General features: G+C 45.6%; 12 non-coding genes across 12 annotated transcripts; all 12 read left to right on the top strand.

The window, feature by feature from the left end:
- The first annotated feature begins 846 nt into the window (after positions 1–846).
- Positions 847–919, top strand: TRNAV-AAC (transfer RNA valine (anticodon AAC)). The gene has a single exon. It is a non-coding gene; the product is annotated as a tRNA-Val (tRNA).
- Positions 920–1,968: 1,049 nt separating this feature from the next.
- Positions 1,969–2,041, top strand: TRNAV-AAC (transfer RNA valine (anticodon AAC)). The gene has a single exon. It is a non-coding gene; the product is annotated as a tRNA-Val (tRNA).
- Positions 2,042–3,089: 1,048 nt separating this feature from the next.
- TRNAV-AAC (transfer RNA valine (anticodon AAC)) lies at positions 3,090–3,162 on the top strand. Its single transcript has one exon. It is a non-coding gene; the product is annotated as a tRNA-Val (tRNA).
- A 1,037-nt stretch (positions 3,163–4,199) lies between these two features.
- TRNAV-AAC (transfer RNA valine (anticodon AAC)) lies at positions 4,200–4,272 on the top strand. The gene has a single exon. It is a non-coding gene; the product is annotated as a tRNA-Val (tRNA).
- Positions 4,273–4,385: 113 nt separating this feature from the next.
- On the top strand, positions 4,386–4,458 carry TRNAV-CAC (transfer RNA valine (anticodon CAC)). Its single transcript has one exon. It is a non-coding gene; the product is annotated as a tRNA-Val (tRNA).
- An 862-nt stretch (positions 4,459–5,320) lies between these two features.
- TRNAV-AAC (transfer RNA valine (anticodon AAC)) lies at positions 5,321–5,393 on the top strand. Its single transcript has one exon. It is a non-coding gene; the product is annotated as a tRNA-Val (tRNA).
- Positions 5,394–6,441: 1,048 nt separating this feature from the next.
- On the top strand, positions 6,442–6,514 carry TRNAV-AAC (transfer RNA valine (anticodon AAC)). Its single transcript has one exon. It is a non-coding gene; the product is annotated as a tRNA-Val (tRNA).
- A 2,169-nt stretch (positions 6,515–8,683) lies between these two features.
- On the top strand, positions 8,684–8,756 carry TRNAV-AAC (transfer RNA valine (anticodon AAC)). Its single transcript has one exon. It is a non-coding gene; the product is annotated as a tRNA-Val (tRNA).
- A 1,048-nt stretch (positions 8,757–9,804) lies between these two features.
- Positions 9,805–9,877, top strand: TRNAV-AAC (transfer RNA valine (anticodon AAC)). Its single transcript has one exon. It is a non-coding gene; the product is annotated as a tRNA-Val (tRNA).
- A 1,037-nt stretch (positions 9,878–10,914) lies between these two features.
- TRNAV-AAC (transfer RNA valine (anticodon AAC)) lies at positions 10,915–10,987 on the top strand. The gene has a single exon. It is a non-coding gene; the product is annotated as a tRNA-Val (tRNA).
- A 1,048-nt stretch (positions 10,988–12,035) lies between these two features.
- TRNAV-AAC (transfer RNA valine (anticodon AAC)) lies at positions 12,036–12,108 on the top strand. The gene has a single exon. It is a non-coding gene; the product is annotated as a tRNA-Val (tRNA).
- A 1,037-nt stretch (positions 12,109–13,145) lies between these two features.
- Positions 13,146–13,218, top strand: TRNAV-AAC (transfer RNA valine (anticodon AAC)). The gene has a single exon. It is a non-coding gene; the product is annotated as a tRNA-Val (tRNA).
- Positions 13,219–14,975: the final 1,757 nt, after the last annotated feature.

Below are 14,975 nucleotides of genomic sequence, written 5' to 3'. Positions count from 1 at the left end.
TTTTCACAGTCAGGCACACTCAAAGCTCTTGCCACACCATGCCCCTCTTGCAGCCGTAAGTGAAATCTGCCAATATAAAGCACAGTTTAGGTGCAACACCTTCACTGGGAGCTCTTTTTCTTCACTGTTTATAAGTCGACCAGGAGAAATTGAAGACCCTTGCCTGAAGATGTTAGGTGAGCTGGTTTGCTGGTCCTACACAGGCAAAGTTTTGCTGCAGTGCCTATAGTGCAGACTCTGTAATAGCTGACTAGTAAAACCTGCTGACCATCGCTGTAAGTGTTTAGGAAAACTTGTTTTCTGGACCCAAAGGCAATAGGAATTCGGACTTTGGCTCTCCTGCTTAGTCAGCTGAGTTGGAAAACCTAACGACCATTGGTGTATGTTTTCCTCTGATCTGGTGAGAAAAGTGTGTGGAACAGCTAGAGGTGATATCCATGACTCAGTCTATCTTGCCAGTACTGGCTGTTTTGAGGATGGTATTTGTATCAAGCTAGGCATCTGAAATGGGCTTTCTTCCTTGTTTTCTTCATTACTCAAGAGTATCATTTGCAAGGATGGTAAACTGAACTCAGGTTTTTAAATAACCAGAAACAAATAATAGCTAATACGGTGACCCCAACCTCCGACCCTCCAACCGGAAAAGGCCTATCGTGGTGGGTTTCTGTGGTGTAGTGGTTACCACGTTCGCCTCACACACGAAAGGTCCCCAGTTAGAAACCGGGCATAAACACTGTGCACACGCTAGTGCTTTTTGCCACAATGTCGCTTTCATCACCCCCTTTCAAGCATTGTACTTTAGCGTAGACTTTCGGTTTGCAAGGCACAAATAATCTGCAAGAATGGGTTTCTGTAGTGTAGTGGTTATCACGTTCGCCTAACACGCGAAAGGTCCCCGGTTCGAAACCGGGCAGAAACACTGTGCACGCGCTAGTGCTTTTTGCTACAATATCGCTTTCAGCAACCCTTTTCAAGCATTCTACTTTAGAGTAGACTTTCCACTTGCAAGGCCCAACAAAGCAGCATGAATAGGTTTCTGTAGTGTAGTGGTTATCACGTTTGCCTCACACGCGAAAGGTCCCCGGTTCGAAACCGGGCAGAAACAGTGCTTACCTTTAACTTTTTCACAGTCAGGCACACTCAAAGCTCTTGCCACACCATGCCCCTCTTGCAGCCGTAAGTGAAATCTGCCAATATAAAGCACAGTTTAGGTGCAACACCTTCACTGGGAGCTCTTTTTCTTCACTGTTTATAAGTCGACCAGGAGAAATTGAAGACCCTTGCCTGAAGATGTTAGGTGAGCTGGTTTGCTGGTCCTACACAGGCAAAGTTTTGCTGCAGTGCCTATAGTGCAGACTCTGTAATAGCTGACTAGTAAAACCTGCTGACCATCGCTGTAAGTGTTTAGGAAAACTTGTTTTCTGGACCCAAAGGCAATAGGAATTCGGACTTTGGCTCTCCTGCTTAGTCAGCTGAGTTGGAAAACCTAACGACCATTGGTGTATGTTTTCCTCTGATCTGGTGAGAAAAGTGTGTGGAACAGCTAGAGGTGATATCCATGACTCAGTCTATCTTGCCAGTACTGGCTGTTTTGAGGATGGTATTTGTATCAAGCTAGGCATCTGAAATGGGCTTTCTTCCTTGTTTTCTTCATTACTCAAGAGTATCATTTGCAAGGATGGTAAACTGAACTCAGGTTTTTAAATAACCAGAAACAAATAATAGCTAATACGGTGACCCCAACCTCCGACCCTCCAACCGGAAAAGGCCTATCGTGGTGGGTTTCTGTGGTGTAGTGGTTACCACGTTCGCCTCACACACGAAAGGTCCCCAGTTAGAAACCGGGCATAAACACTGTGCACACGCTAGTGCTTTTTGCCACAATGTCGCTTTCATCACCCCCCTTTCAAGCATTGTACTTTAGCGTAGACTTTCGGTTTGCAAGGCACAAAAAATCTGCAAGAATGGGTTTCTGTAGTGTAGTGGTTATCACGTTCGCCTAACACGCGAAAGGTCCCCGGTTCGAAACCGGGCAGAAACACTGTGCACACGCTAGTGCTTTTTGCTACAATATCGCTTTCAGCAACCCTTTTCAAGCATTCTACTTTAGAGTAGACTTTCCACTTGCAAGGCCCAACAAAGCAGCATGAATAGGTTTCTGTAGTGTAGTGGTTATCACGTTTGCCTCACACGCGAAAGGTCCCCGGTTCGAAACGGGGCAGAAACAGTGCTTACCTTTAACTTTTTCACAGTCAGGCACACTCAAAGCTCTTGCCACACCATGCCCCTCTTGCAGCCGTAAGTGAAATCTGCCAATATAAAGCACAGTTTAGGTGCAACACCTTCACTGGGAGCTCTTTTTCTTCACTGTTTATAAGTCGACCAGGAGAAATTGAAGACCCTTGCCTGAAGATGTTAGGTGAGCTGGTTTGCTGGTCCTACACAGGCAAAGTTTTGCTGCAGTGCCTATAGTGCAGACTCTGTAATAGCTGACTAGTAAAACCTGCTGACCATCGCTGTAAGTGTTTAGGAAAACTTGTTTTCTGGACCCAAAGGCAATAGGAATGCGGACTTTGGCTCTCCTGCTTAGTCAGCTGAGTTGGAAAACCTAACGACCATTGGTGTATGTTTTCCTCTGATCTGGTGAGAAAAGTGTGTGGAACAGCTAGAGGTGATATCCATGACTCAGTCTATCTTGCCAGTACTGGCTGTTTTGAGGATGGTATTTGTATCAAGCTAGGCATCTGAAATGGGCTTTCTTCCTTGTTTTCTTCATTACTCAAGAGTATCATTTGCAAGGATGGTAAACTGAACTCAGGTTTTTAAATAACCAGAAACAAATAATAGCTAATACGGTGACCCCAACCTCCGACCCTCCAACCGGAAAAGGCCTATCGTGGTGGGTTTCTGTGGTGTAGTGGTTATCACGTTCGCCTCACACACGAAAGGTCCCCAGTTAGAAACCGGGCATAAACACTGTGCACACGCTAGTGCTTTTTGCCACAATGTCGCTTTCATCACCCCCTTTCAAGCATTGTACTTTAGCGTAGACTTTCGGTTTGCAAGGCACAAAAAATCTGCAAGAATGGGTTTCTGTAGTGTAGTGGTTATCACGTTCGCCTAACACGCGAAAGGTCCCCGGTTCGAAACCGGGCAGAAACACTGTGCACACGCTAGTGCTTTTTGCTACAATATCGCTTTCAGCAACCCTTTTCAAGCATTCTACTTTAGAGTAGACTTTCCACTTGCAAGGCCCAACAAAGCAGCATGAATAGGTTTCTGTAGTGTAGTGGTTATCACGTTTGCTTCACACGCGAAAGGTCCCCGGTTCGAAACAGTGCTTACCTTTAACTTTTTCACAGTCAGGCACACTCAAAGCTCTTGCCACACCATGCCCCTCTTGCAGCCGTAAGTGAAATCTGCCAATATAAAGCACAGTTTAGGTGCAACACCTTCACTGGGAGCTCTTTTTCTTCACTGTTTATAAGTCGACCAGGAGAAATTGAAGACCCTTGCCTGAAGATGTTAGGTGAGGTGGTTTGCTGGTCCTACACAGGCAAAGTTTTGCTGCAGTGCCTATAGTGCAGACTCTGTAATAGCTGACTAGTAAAACCTGCTGACCATCGCTGTAAGTGTTTAGGAAAACTTGTTTTCTGGACCCAAAGGCAATAGGAATTCGGACTTTGGCTCTCCTGCTTAGTCAGCTGAGTTGGAAAACCTAACGACCATTGGTGTATGTTTTCCTCTGATCTGGTGAGAAAAGTGTGTGGAACAGCTAGAGGTGATATCCATGACTCAGTCTATCTTGCCAGTACTGGCTGTTTTGAGGATGGTATTTGTATCAAGCTAGGCATCTGAAATGGGCTTTCTTCCTTGTTTTCTTCATTACTCAAGAGTATCATTTGCAAGGATGGTAAACTGAACTCAGGTTTTTAAATAACCAGAAACAAATAATAGCTAATACGGTGACCCCAACCTCCGACCCTCCAACCGGAAAAGGCCTATCGTGGTGGGTTTCTGTGGTGTAGTGGTTACCACGTTCGCCTCACACACGAAAGGTCCCCAGTTAGAAACCGGGCATAAACACTGTGCACACGCTAGTGCTTTTTGCCACAATGTCGCTTTCATCACCCCCTTTCAAGCATTGTACTTTAGCGTAGACTTTCGGTTTGCAAGGCACAAATAATCTGCAAGAATGGGTTTCTGTAGTGTAGTGGTTATCACGTTCGCCTAACACGCGAAAGGTCCCCGGTTCGAAACCGGGCAGAAACACTGTGCACGCGCTAGTGCTTTTTGCTACAATATCGCTTTCAGCAACCCTTTTCAAGCATTCTACTTTAGAGTAGACTTTCCACTTGCAAGGCCCAACAAAGCAGCATGAATAGGTTTCTGTAGTGTAGTGGTTATCACGTTCGCCTCACACGCGAAAGGTCCCCGGTTCGAAACCGGGCAGAAACAGTGCTTACCTTTAACTTTTTCACAGTCAGGCACACTCAAAGCTCTTGCCACACCATGCCCCTCTTGCAGCCGTAAGTGAAATCTGCCAATATAAAGCACAGTTTAGGTGCAACACCTTCACTGGGAGCTCTTTTTCTTCACTGTTTATAAGTCGACCAGGAGAAATTGAAGACCCTTGCCTGAAGATGTTAGGTGAGCTGGTTTGCTGGTCCTACACAGGCAAAGTTTTGCTGCAGTGCCTATAGTGCAGACTCTGTAATAGCTGACTAGTAAAACCTGCTGACCATCGCTGTAAGTGTTTAGGAAAACTTGTTTTCTGGACCCAAAGGCAATAGGAATGCGGACTTTGGCTCTCCTGCTTAGTCAGCTGAGTTGGAAAACCTAACGACCATTGGTGTATGTTTTCCTCTGATCTGGTGAGAAAAGTGTGTGGAACAGCTAGAGGTGATATCCATGACTCAGTCTATCTTGCCAGTACTGGCTGTTTTGAGGATGGTATTTGTATCAAGCTAGGCATCTGAAATGGGCTTTCTTCCTTGTTTTCTTCATTACTCAAGAGTATCATTTGCAAGGATGGTAAACTGAACTCAGGTTTTTAAATAACCAGAAACAAATAATAGCTAATACGGTGACCCCAACCTCCGACCCTCCAACCGGAAAAGGCCTATCGTGGTGGGTTTCTGTGGTGTAGTGGTTATCACGTTTGCCTCACACACGAAAGGTCCCCAGTTAGAAACCGGGCATAAACACTGTGCACACGCTAGTGCTTTTTGCCACAATGTCGCTTTCATCACCCCCTTTCAAGCATTGTACTTTAGCGTAGACTTTCGGTTTGCAAGGCACAAAAAATCTGCAAGAATGGGTTTCTGTAGTGTAGTGGTTATCACGTTCGCCTAACACGCGAAAGGTCCCCGGTTCGAAACCGGGCAGAAACACTGTGCACACGCTAGTGCTTTTTGCTACAATATCGCTTTCAGCAACCCTTTTCAAGCATTCTACTTTAGAGTAGACTTTCCACTTGCAAGGCCCAACAAAGCAGCATGAATAGGTTTCTGTAGTGTAGTGGTTATCACGTTTGCCTCACACGCGAAAGGTCCCCGGTTCGAAACCGGGCAGAAACAGTGCTTACCTTTAACTTTTTCACAGTCAGGCACACTCAAAGCTCTTGCCACACCATGCCCCTCTTGCAGCCGTAAGTGAAATCTGCCAATATAAAGCACAGTTTAGGTGCAACACCTTCACTGGGAGCTCTTTTTCTTCACTGTTTATAAGTCGACCAGGAGAAATTGAAGACCCTTGCCTGAAGATGTTAGGTGAGCTGGTTTGCTGGTCCTACACAGGCAAAGTTTTGCTGCAGTGCCTATAGTGCAGACTCTGTAATAGCTGACTAGTAAAACCTGCTGACCATCGCTGTAAGTGTTTAGGAAAACTTGTTTTCTGGACCCAAAGGCAATAGGAATTCGGACTTTGGCTCTCCTGCTTAGTCAGCTGAGTTGGAAAACCTAACGACCATTGGTGTATGTTTTCCTCTGATCTGGTGAGAAAAGTGTGTGGAACAGCTAGAGGTGATATCCATGACTCAGTCTATCTTGCCAGTACTGGCTGTTTTGAGGATGGTATTTGTATCAAGCTAGGCATCTGAAATGGGCTTTCTTCCTTGTTTTCTTCATTACTCAAGAGTATCATTTGCAAGGATGGTAAACTGAACTCAGGTTTTTAAATAACCAGAAACAAATAATAGCTAATACGGTGACCCCAACCTCCGACCCTCCAACCGGAAAAGGCCTATCGTGGTGGGTTTCTGTGGTGTAGTGGTTATCACGTTTGCCTCACACACGAAAGGTCCCCAGTTAGAAACCGGGCATAAACACTGTGCACACGCTAGTGCTTTTTGCCACAATGTCGCTTTCATCACCCCCTTTCAAGCATTGTACTTTAGCGTAGACTTTCGGTTTGCAAGGCACAAAAAATCTGCAAGAATGGGTTTCTGTAGTGTAGTGGTTATCACGTTCGCCTAACACGCGAAAGGTCCCCGGTTCGAAACCGGGCAGAAACACTGTGCACACGCTAGTGCTTTTTGCTACAATATCGCTTTCAGCAACCCTTTTCAAGCATTCTACTTTAGAGTAGACTTTCCACTTGCAAGGCCCAACAAAGCAGCATGAATAGGTTTCTGTAGTGTAGTGGTTATCACGTTTGCCTCACACGCGAAAGGTCCCCGGTTCGAAACCGGGCAGAAACAGTGCTTACCTTTAACTTTTTCACAGTCAGGCACACTCAAAGCTCTTGCCACACCATGCCCCTCTTGCAGCCGTAAGTGAAATCTGCCAATATAAAGCACAGTTTAGGTGCAACACCTTCACTGGGAGCTCTTTTTCTTCACTGTTTATAAGTCGACCAGGAGAAATTGAAGACCCTTGCCTGAAGATGTTAGGTGAGCTGGTTTGCTGGTCCTACACAGGCAAAGTTTTGCTGCAGTGCCTATAGTGCAGACTCTGTAATAGCTGACTAGTAAAACCTGCTGACCATCGCTGTAAGTGTTTAGGAAAACTTGTTTTCTGGACCCAAAGGCAATAGGAATTCGGACTTTGGCTCTCCTGCTTAGTCAGCTGAGTTGGAAAACCTAACGACCATTGGTGTATGTTTTCCTCTGATCTGGTGAGAAAAGTGTGTGGAACAGCTAGAGGTGATATCCATGACTCAGTCTATCTTGCCAGTACTGGCTGTTTTGAGGATGGTATTTGTATCAAGCTAGGCATCTGAAATGGGCTTTCTTCCTTGTTTTCTTCATTACTCAAGAGTATCATTTGCAAGGATGGTAAACTGAACTCAGGTTTTTAAATAACCAGAAACAAATAATAGCTAATACGGTGACCCCAACCTCCGACCCTCCAACCGGAAAAGGCCTATCGTGGTGGGTTTCTGTGGTGTAGTGGTTACCACGTTCGCCTCACACACGAAAGGTCCCCAGTTAGAAACCGGGCATAAACACTGTGCACACGCTAGTGCTTTTTGCCACAATGTCGCTTTCATCACCCCCTTTCAAGCATTGTACTTTAGCGTAGACTTTCGGTTTGCAAGGCACAAATAATCTGCAAGAATGGGTTTCTGTAGTGTAGTGGTTATCACGTTCGCCTAACACGTGAAAGGTCCCCGGTTCGAAACCGGGCAGAAACACTGTGCACGCGCTAGTGCTTTTTGCTACAATATCGCTTTCAGCAACCCTTTTCAAGCATTCTACTTTAGAGTAGACTTTCCACTTGCAAGGCCCAACAAAGCAGCATGAATAGGTTTCTGTAGTGTAGTGGTTATCACGTCTGCCTCACACGCGAAAGGTCCCCGGTTCGAAACCGGGCAGAAACAGTGCTTACCTTTAACTTTTTCACAGTCAGGCACACTCAAAGCTCTTGCCACACCATGCCCCTCTTGCAGCCGTAAGTGAAATCTGCCAATATAAAGCACAGTTTAGGTGCAACACCTTCACTGGGAGCTCTTTTTCTTCACTGTTTATAAGTCGACCAGGAGAAATTGAAGACCCTTGCCTGAAGATGTTAGGTGAGCTGGTTTGCTGGTCCTACACAGGCAAAGTTTTGCTGCAGTGCCTATAGTGCAGACTCTGTAATAGCTGACTAGTAAAACCTGCTGACCATCGCTGTAAGTGTTTAGGAAAACTTGTTTTCTGGACCCAAAGGCAATAGGAATTCGGACTTTGGCTCTCCTGCTTAGTCAGCTGAGTTGGAAAACCTAACGACCATTGGTGTATGTTTTCCTCTGATCTGGTGAGAAAAGTGTGTGGAACAGCTAGAGGTGATATCCATGACTCAGTCTATCTTGCCAGTACTGGCTGTTTTGAGGATGGTATTTGTATCAAGCTAGGCATCTGAAATGGGCTTTCTTCCTTGTTTTCTTCATTACTCAAGAGTATCATTTGCAAGGATGGTAAACTGAACTCAGGTTTTTAAATAACCAGAAACAAATAATAGCTAATACGGTGACCCCAACCTCCGACCCTCCAACCGGAAAAGGCCTATCGTGGTGGGTTTCTGTGGTGTAGTGGTTATCACGTTCGCCTCACACACGAAAGGTCCCCAGTTAGAAACCGGGCATAAACACTGTGCACACGCTAGTGCTTTTTGCCACAATGTCGCTTTCATCACCCCCTTTCAAGCATTGTACTTTAGCGTAGACTTTCGGTTTGCAAGGCACAAAAAATCTGCAAGAATGGGTTTCTGTAGTGTAGTGGTTATCACGTTCGCCTAACACGCGAAAGGTCCCCGGTTCGAAACCGGGCAGAAACACTGTGCACACGCTAGTGCTTTTTGCTACAATATCGCTTTCAGCAACCCTTTTCAAGCATTCTACTTTAGAGTAGACTTTCCACTTGCAAGGCCCAACAAAGCAGCATGAATAGGTTTCTGTAGTGTAGTGGTTATCACGTTTGCCTCACACGCGAAAGGTCCCCGGTTCGAAACCGGGCAGAAACAGTGCTTACCTTTAACTTTTTCACAGTCAGGCACACTCAAAGCTCTTGCCACACCATGCCCCTCTTGCAGCCGTAAGTGAAATCTGCCAATATAAAGCACAGTTTAGGTGCAACACCTTCACTGGGAGCTCTTTTTCTTCACTGTTTATAAGTCGACCAGGAGAAATTGAAGACCCTTGCCTGAAGATGTTAGGTGAGCTGGTTTGCTGGTCCTACACAGGCAAAGTTTTGCTGCAGTGCCTATAGTGCAGACTCTGTAATAGCTGACTAGTAAAACCTGCTGACCATCGCTGTAAGTGTTTAGGAAAACTTGTTTTCTGGACCCAAAGGCAATAGGAATGCGGACTTTGGCTCTCCTGCTTAGTCAGCTGAGTTGGAAAACCTAACGACCATTGGTGTATGTTTTCCTCTGATCTGGTGAGAAAAGTGTGTGGAACAGCTAGAGGTGATATCCATGACTCAGTCTATCTTGCCAGTACTGGCTGTTTTGAGGATGGTATTTGTATCAAGCTAGGCATCTGAAATGGGCTTTCTTCCTTGTTTTCTTCATTACTCAAGAGTATCATTTGCAAGGATGGTAAACTGAACTCAGGTTTTTAAATAACCAGAAACAAATAATAGCTAATACGGTGACCCCAACCTCCGACCCTCCAACCGGAAAAGGCCTATCGTGGTGGGTTTCTGTGGTGTAGTGGTTATCACGTTCGCCTCACACACGAAAGGTCCCCAGTTAGAAACCGGGCATAAACACTGTGCACACGCTAGTGCTTTTTGCCACAATGTCGCTTTCATCACCCCCTTTCAAGCATTGTACTTTAGCGTAGACTTTCGGTTTGCAAGGCACAAAAAATCTGCAAGAATGGGTTTCTGTAGTGTAGTGGTTATCACGTTCGCCTAACACGCGAAAGGTCCCCGGTTCGAAACCGGGCAGAAACACTGTGCACACGCTAGTGCTTTTTGCTACAATATCGCTTTCAGCAACCCTTTTCAAGCATTCTACTTTAGAGTAGACTTTCCACTTGCAAGGCCCAACAAAGCAGCATGAATAGGTTTCTGTAGTGTAGTGGTTATCACGTTTGCTTCACACGCGAAAGGTCCCCGGTTCGAAACAGTGCTTACCTTTAACTTTTTCACAGTCAGGCACACTCAAAGCTCTTGCCACACCATGCCCCTCTTGCAGCCGTAAGTGAAATCTGCCAATATAAAGCACAGTTTAGGTGCAACACCTTCACTGGGAGCTCTTTTTCTTCACTGTTTATAAGTCGACCAGGAGAAATTGAAGACCCTTGCCTGAAGATGTTAGGTGAGCTGGTTTGCTGGTCCTACACAGGCAAAGTTTTGCTGCAGTGCCTATAGTGCAGACTCTGTAATAGCTGACTAGTAAAACCTGCTGACCATCGCTGTAAGTGTTTAGGAAAACTTGTTTTCTGGACCCAAAGGCAATAGGAATTCGGACTTTGGCTCTCCTGCTTAGTCAGCTGAGTTGGAAAACCTAACGACCATTGGTGTATGTTTTCCTCTGATCTGGTGAGAAAAGTGTGTGGAACAGCTAGAGGTGATATCCATGACTCAGTCTATCTTGCCAGTACTGGCTGTTTTGAGGATGGTATTTGTATCAAGCTAGGCATCTGAAATGGGCTTTCTTCCTTGTTTTCTTCATTACTCAAGAGTATCATTTGCAAGGATGGTAAACTGAACTCAGGTTTTTAAATAACCAGAAACAAATAATAGCTAATACGGTGACCCCAACCTCCGACCCTCCAACCGGAAAAGGCCTATCGTGGTGGGTTTCTGTGGTGTAGTGGTTATCACGTTCGCCTCACACACGAAAGGTCCCCAGTTAGAAACCGGGCATAAACACTGTGCACACGCTAGTGCTTTTTGCCACAATGTCGCTTTCATCACCCCCTTTCAAGCATTGTACTTTAGCGTAGACTTTCGGTTTGCAAGGCACAAAAAATCTGCAAGAATGGGTTTCTGTAGTGTAGTGGTTATCACGTTCGCCTAACACGCGAAAGGTCCCCGGTTCGAAACCGGGCAGAAACACTGTGCACACGCTAGTGCTTTTTGCTACAATATCGCTTTCAGCAACCCTTTTCAAGCATTCTACTTTAGAGTAGACTTTCCACTTGCAAGGCCCAACAAAGCAGCATGAATAGGTTTCTGTAGTGTAGTGGTTATCACGTTTGCCTCACACGCGAAAGGTCCCCGGTTCGAAACCGGGCAGAAACAGTGCTTACCTTTAACTTTTTCACAGTCAGGCACACTCAAAGCTCTTGCCACACCATGCCCCTCTTGCAGCCGTAAGTGAAATCTGCCAATATAAAGCACAGTTTAGGTGCAACACCTTCACTGGGAGCTCTTTTTCTTCACTGTTTATAAGTCGACCAGGAGAAATTGAAGACCCTTGCCTGAAGATGTTAGGTGAGCTGGTTTGCTGGTCCTACACAGGCAAAGTTTTGCTGCAGTGCCTATAGTGCAGACTCTGTAATAGCTGACTAGTAAAACCTGCTGACCATCGCTGTAAGTGTTTAGGAAAACTTGTTTTCTGGACCCAAAGGCAATAGGAATGCGGACTTTGGCTCTCCTGCTTAGTCAGCTGAGTTGGAAAACCTAACGACCATTGGTGTATGTTTTCCTCTGATCTGGTGAGAAAAGTGTGTGGAACAGCTAGAGGTGATATCCATGACTCAGTCTATCTTGCCAGTACTGGCTGTTTTGAGGATGGTATTTGTATCAAGCTAGGCATCTGAAATGGGCTTTCTTCCTTGTTTTCTTCATTACTCAAGAGTATCATTTGCAAGGATGGTAAACTGAACTCAGGTTTTTAAATAACCAGAAACAAATAATAGCTAATACGGTGACCCCAACCTCCGACCCTCCAACCGGAAAAGGCCTATCGTGGTGGGTTTCTGTGGTGTAGTGGTTATCACGTTCGCCTCACACACGAAAGGTCCCCAGTTAGAAACCGGGCATAAACACTGTGCACACGCTAGTGCTTTTTGCCACAATGTCGCTTTCATCACCCCCTTTCAAGCATTGTACTTTAGCGTAGACTTTCGGTTTGCAAGGCACAAAAAATCTGCAAGAATGGGTTTCTGTAGTGTAGTGGTTATCACGTTCGCCTAACACGCGAAAGGTCCCCGGTTCGAAACCGGGCAGAAACACTGTGCACACGCTAGTGCTTTTTGCTACAATATCGCTTTCAGCAACCCTTTTCAAGCATTCTACTTTAGAGTAGACTTTCCACTTGCAAGGCCCAACAAAGCAGCATGAATAGGTTTCTGTAGTGTAGTGGTTATCACGTTTGCTTCACACGCGAAAGGTCCCCGGTTCGAAACAGTGCTTACCTTTAACTTTTTCACAGTCAGGCACACTCAAAGCTCTTGCCACACCATGCCCCTCTTGCAGCCGTAAGTGAAATCTGCCAATATAAAGCACAGTTTAGGTGCAACACCTTCACTGGGAGCTCTTTTTCTTCACTGTTTATAAGTCGACCAGGAGAAATTGAAGACCCTTGCCTGAAGATGTTAGGTGAGCTGGTTTGCTGGTCCTACACAGGCAAAGTTTTGCTGCAGTGCCTATAGTGCAGACTCTGTAATAGCTGACTAGTAAAACCTGCTGACCATCGCTGTAAGTGTTTAGGAAAACTTGTTTTCTGGACCCAAAGGCAATAGGAATTCGGACTTTGGCTCTCCTGCTTAGTCAGCTGAGTTGGAAAACCTAACGACCATTGGTGTATGTTTTCCTCTGATCTGGTGAGAAAAGTGTGTGGAACAGCTAGAGGTGATATCCATGACTCAGTCTATCTTGCCAGTACTGGCTGTTTTGAGGATGGTATTTGTATCAAGCTAGGCATCTGAAATGGGCTTTCTTCCTTGTTTTCTTCATTACTCAAGAGTATCATTTGCAAGGATGGTAAACTGAACTCAGGTTTTTAAATAACCAGAAACAAATAATAGCTAATACGGTGACCCCAACCTCCGACCCTCCAACCGGAAAAGGCCTATCGTGGTGGGTTTCTGTGGTGTAGTGGTTACCACGTTCGCCTCACACACGAAAGGTCCCCAGTTAGAAACCGGGCATAAACACTGTGCACACGCTAGTGCTTTTTGCCACAATGTCGCTTTCATCACCCCCTTTCAAGCATTGTACTTTAGCGTAGACTTTCGGTTTGCAAGGCACAAATAATCTGCAAGAATGGGTTTCTGTAGTGTAGTGGTTATCACGTTCGCCTAACACGCGAAAGGTCCCCGGTTCGAAACCGGGCAGAAACACTGTGCACGCGCTAGTGCTTTTTGCTACAATATCGCTTTCAGCAACCCTTTTCAAGCATTCTACTTTAGAGTAGACTTTCCACTTGCAAGGCCCAACAAAGCAGCATGAATAGGTTTCTGTAGTGTAGTGGTTATCACGTTTGCCTCACACGCGAAAGGTCCCCGGTTCGAAACCGGGCAGAAACAGTGCTTACCTTTAACTTTTTCACAGTCAGGCACACTCAAAGCTCTTGCCACACCATGCCCCTCTTGCAGCCGTAAGTGAAATCTGCCAATATAAAGCACAGTTTAGGTGCAACACCTTCACTGGGAGCTCTTTTTCTTCACTGTTTATAAGTCGACCAGGAGAAATTGAAGACCCTTGCCTGAAGATGTTAGGTGAGCTGGTTTGCTGGTCCTACACAGGCAAAGTTTTGCTGCAGTGCCTATAGTGCAGACTCTGTAATAGCTGACTAGTAAAACCTGCTGACCATCGCTGTAAGTGTTTAGGAAAACTTGTTTTCTGGACCCAAAGGCAATAGGAATTCGGACTTTGGCTCTCCTGCTTAGTCAGCTGAGTTGGAAAACCTAACGACCATTGGTGTATGTTTTCCTCTGATCTGGTGAGAAAAGTGTGTGGAACAGCTAGAGGTGATATCCATGACTCAGTCTATCTTGCCAGTACTGGCTGTTTTGAGGATGGTATTTGTATCAAGCTAGGCATCTGAAATGGGCTTTCTTCCTTGTTTTCTTCATTACTCAAGAGTATCATTTGCAAGGATGGTAAACTGAACTCAGGTTTTTAAATAACCAGAAACAAATAATAGCTAATACGGTGACCCCAACCTCCGACCCTCCAACCGGAAAAGGCCTATCGTGGTGGGTTTCTGTGGTGTAGTGGTTACCACGTTCGCCTCACACACGAAAGGTCCCCAGTTAGAAACCGGGCATAAACACTGTGCACACGCTAGTGCTTTTTGCCACAATGTCGCTTTCATCACCCCCTTTCAAGCATTGTACTTTAGCGTAGACTTTCGGTTTGCAAGGCACAAAAAATCTGCAAGAATGGGTTTCTGTAGTGTAGTGGTTATCACGTTCGCCTAACACGCGAAAGGTCCCCGGTTCGAAACTGGGCAGAAACACTGTGCACACGCTAGTGCTTTTTGCTACAATATCGCTTTCAGCAACCCTTTTCAAGCATTCTACTTTAGAGTAGACTTTCCACTTGCAAGGCCCAACAAAGCAGCATGAATAGGTTTCTGTAGTGTAGTGGTTATCACGTTTGCCTCACACGCGAAAGGTCCCCGGTTCGAAACGGGGCAGAAACAGTGCTTACCTTTAACTTTTTCACAGTCAGGCACACTCAAAGCTCTTGCCACACCATGCCCCTCTTGCAGCCGTAAGTGAAATCTGCCAATATAAAGCACAGTTTAGGTGCAACACCTTCACTGGGAGCTCTTTTTCTTCACTGTTTATAAGTCGACCAGGAGAAATTGAAGACCCTTGCCTGAAGATGTTAGGTGAGCTGGTTTGCTGGTCCTACACAGGCAAAGTTTTGCTGCAGTGCCTATAGTGCAGACTCTGTAATAGCTGACTAGTAAAACCTGCTGACCATCGCTGTAAGTGTTTAGGAAAACTTGTTTTCTGGACCCAAAGGCAATAGGAATGCGGACTTTGGCTCTCCTGCTTAGTCAGCTGAGTTGGAAAACCTAACGACCATTGGTGTATGTTTTCCTCTGATCTGGTGAGAAAAGTGTGTGGAACAGCTAGAGGTGATA

The sequence above is a fragment of the Aquarana catesbeiana genome, linkage group LG03, assembly GCF_042186555.1.
Source record: "Aquarana catesbeiana isolate 2022-GZ linkage group LG03, ASM4218655v1, whole genome shotgun sequence".
In the NCBI taxonomy this organism is placed as follows: Eukaryota; Metazoa; Chordata; class Amphibia; order Anura; family Ranidae; genus Aquarana; species Aquarana catesbeiana.
This window is presented reverse-complemented; position numbering and strand designations above follow the sequence as displayed.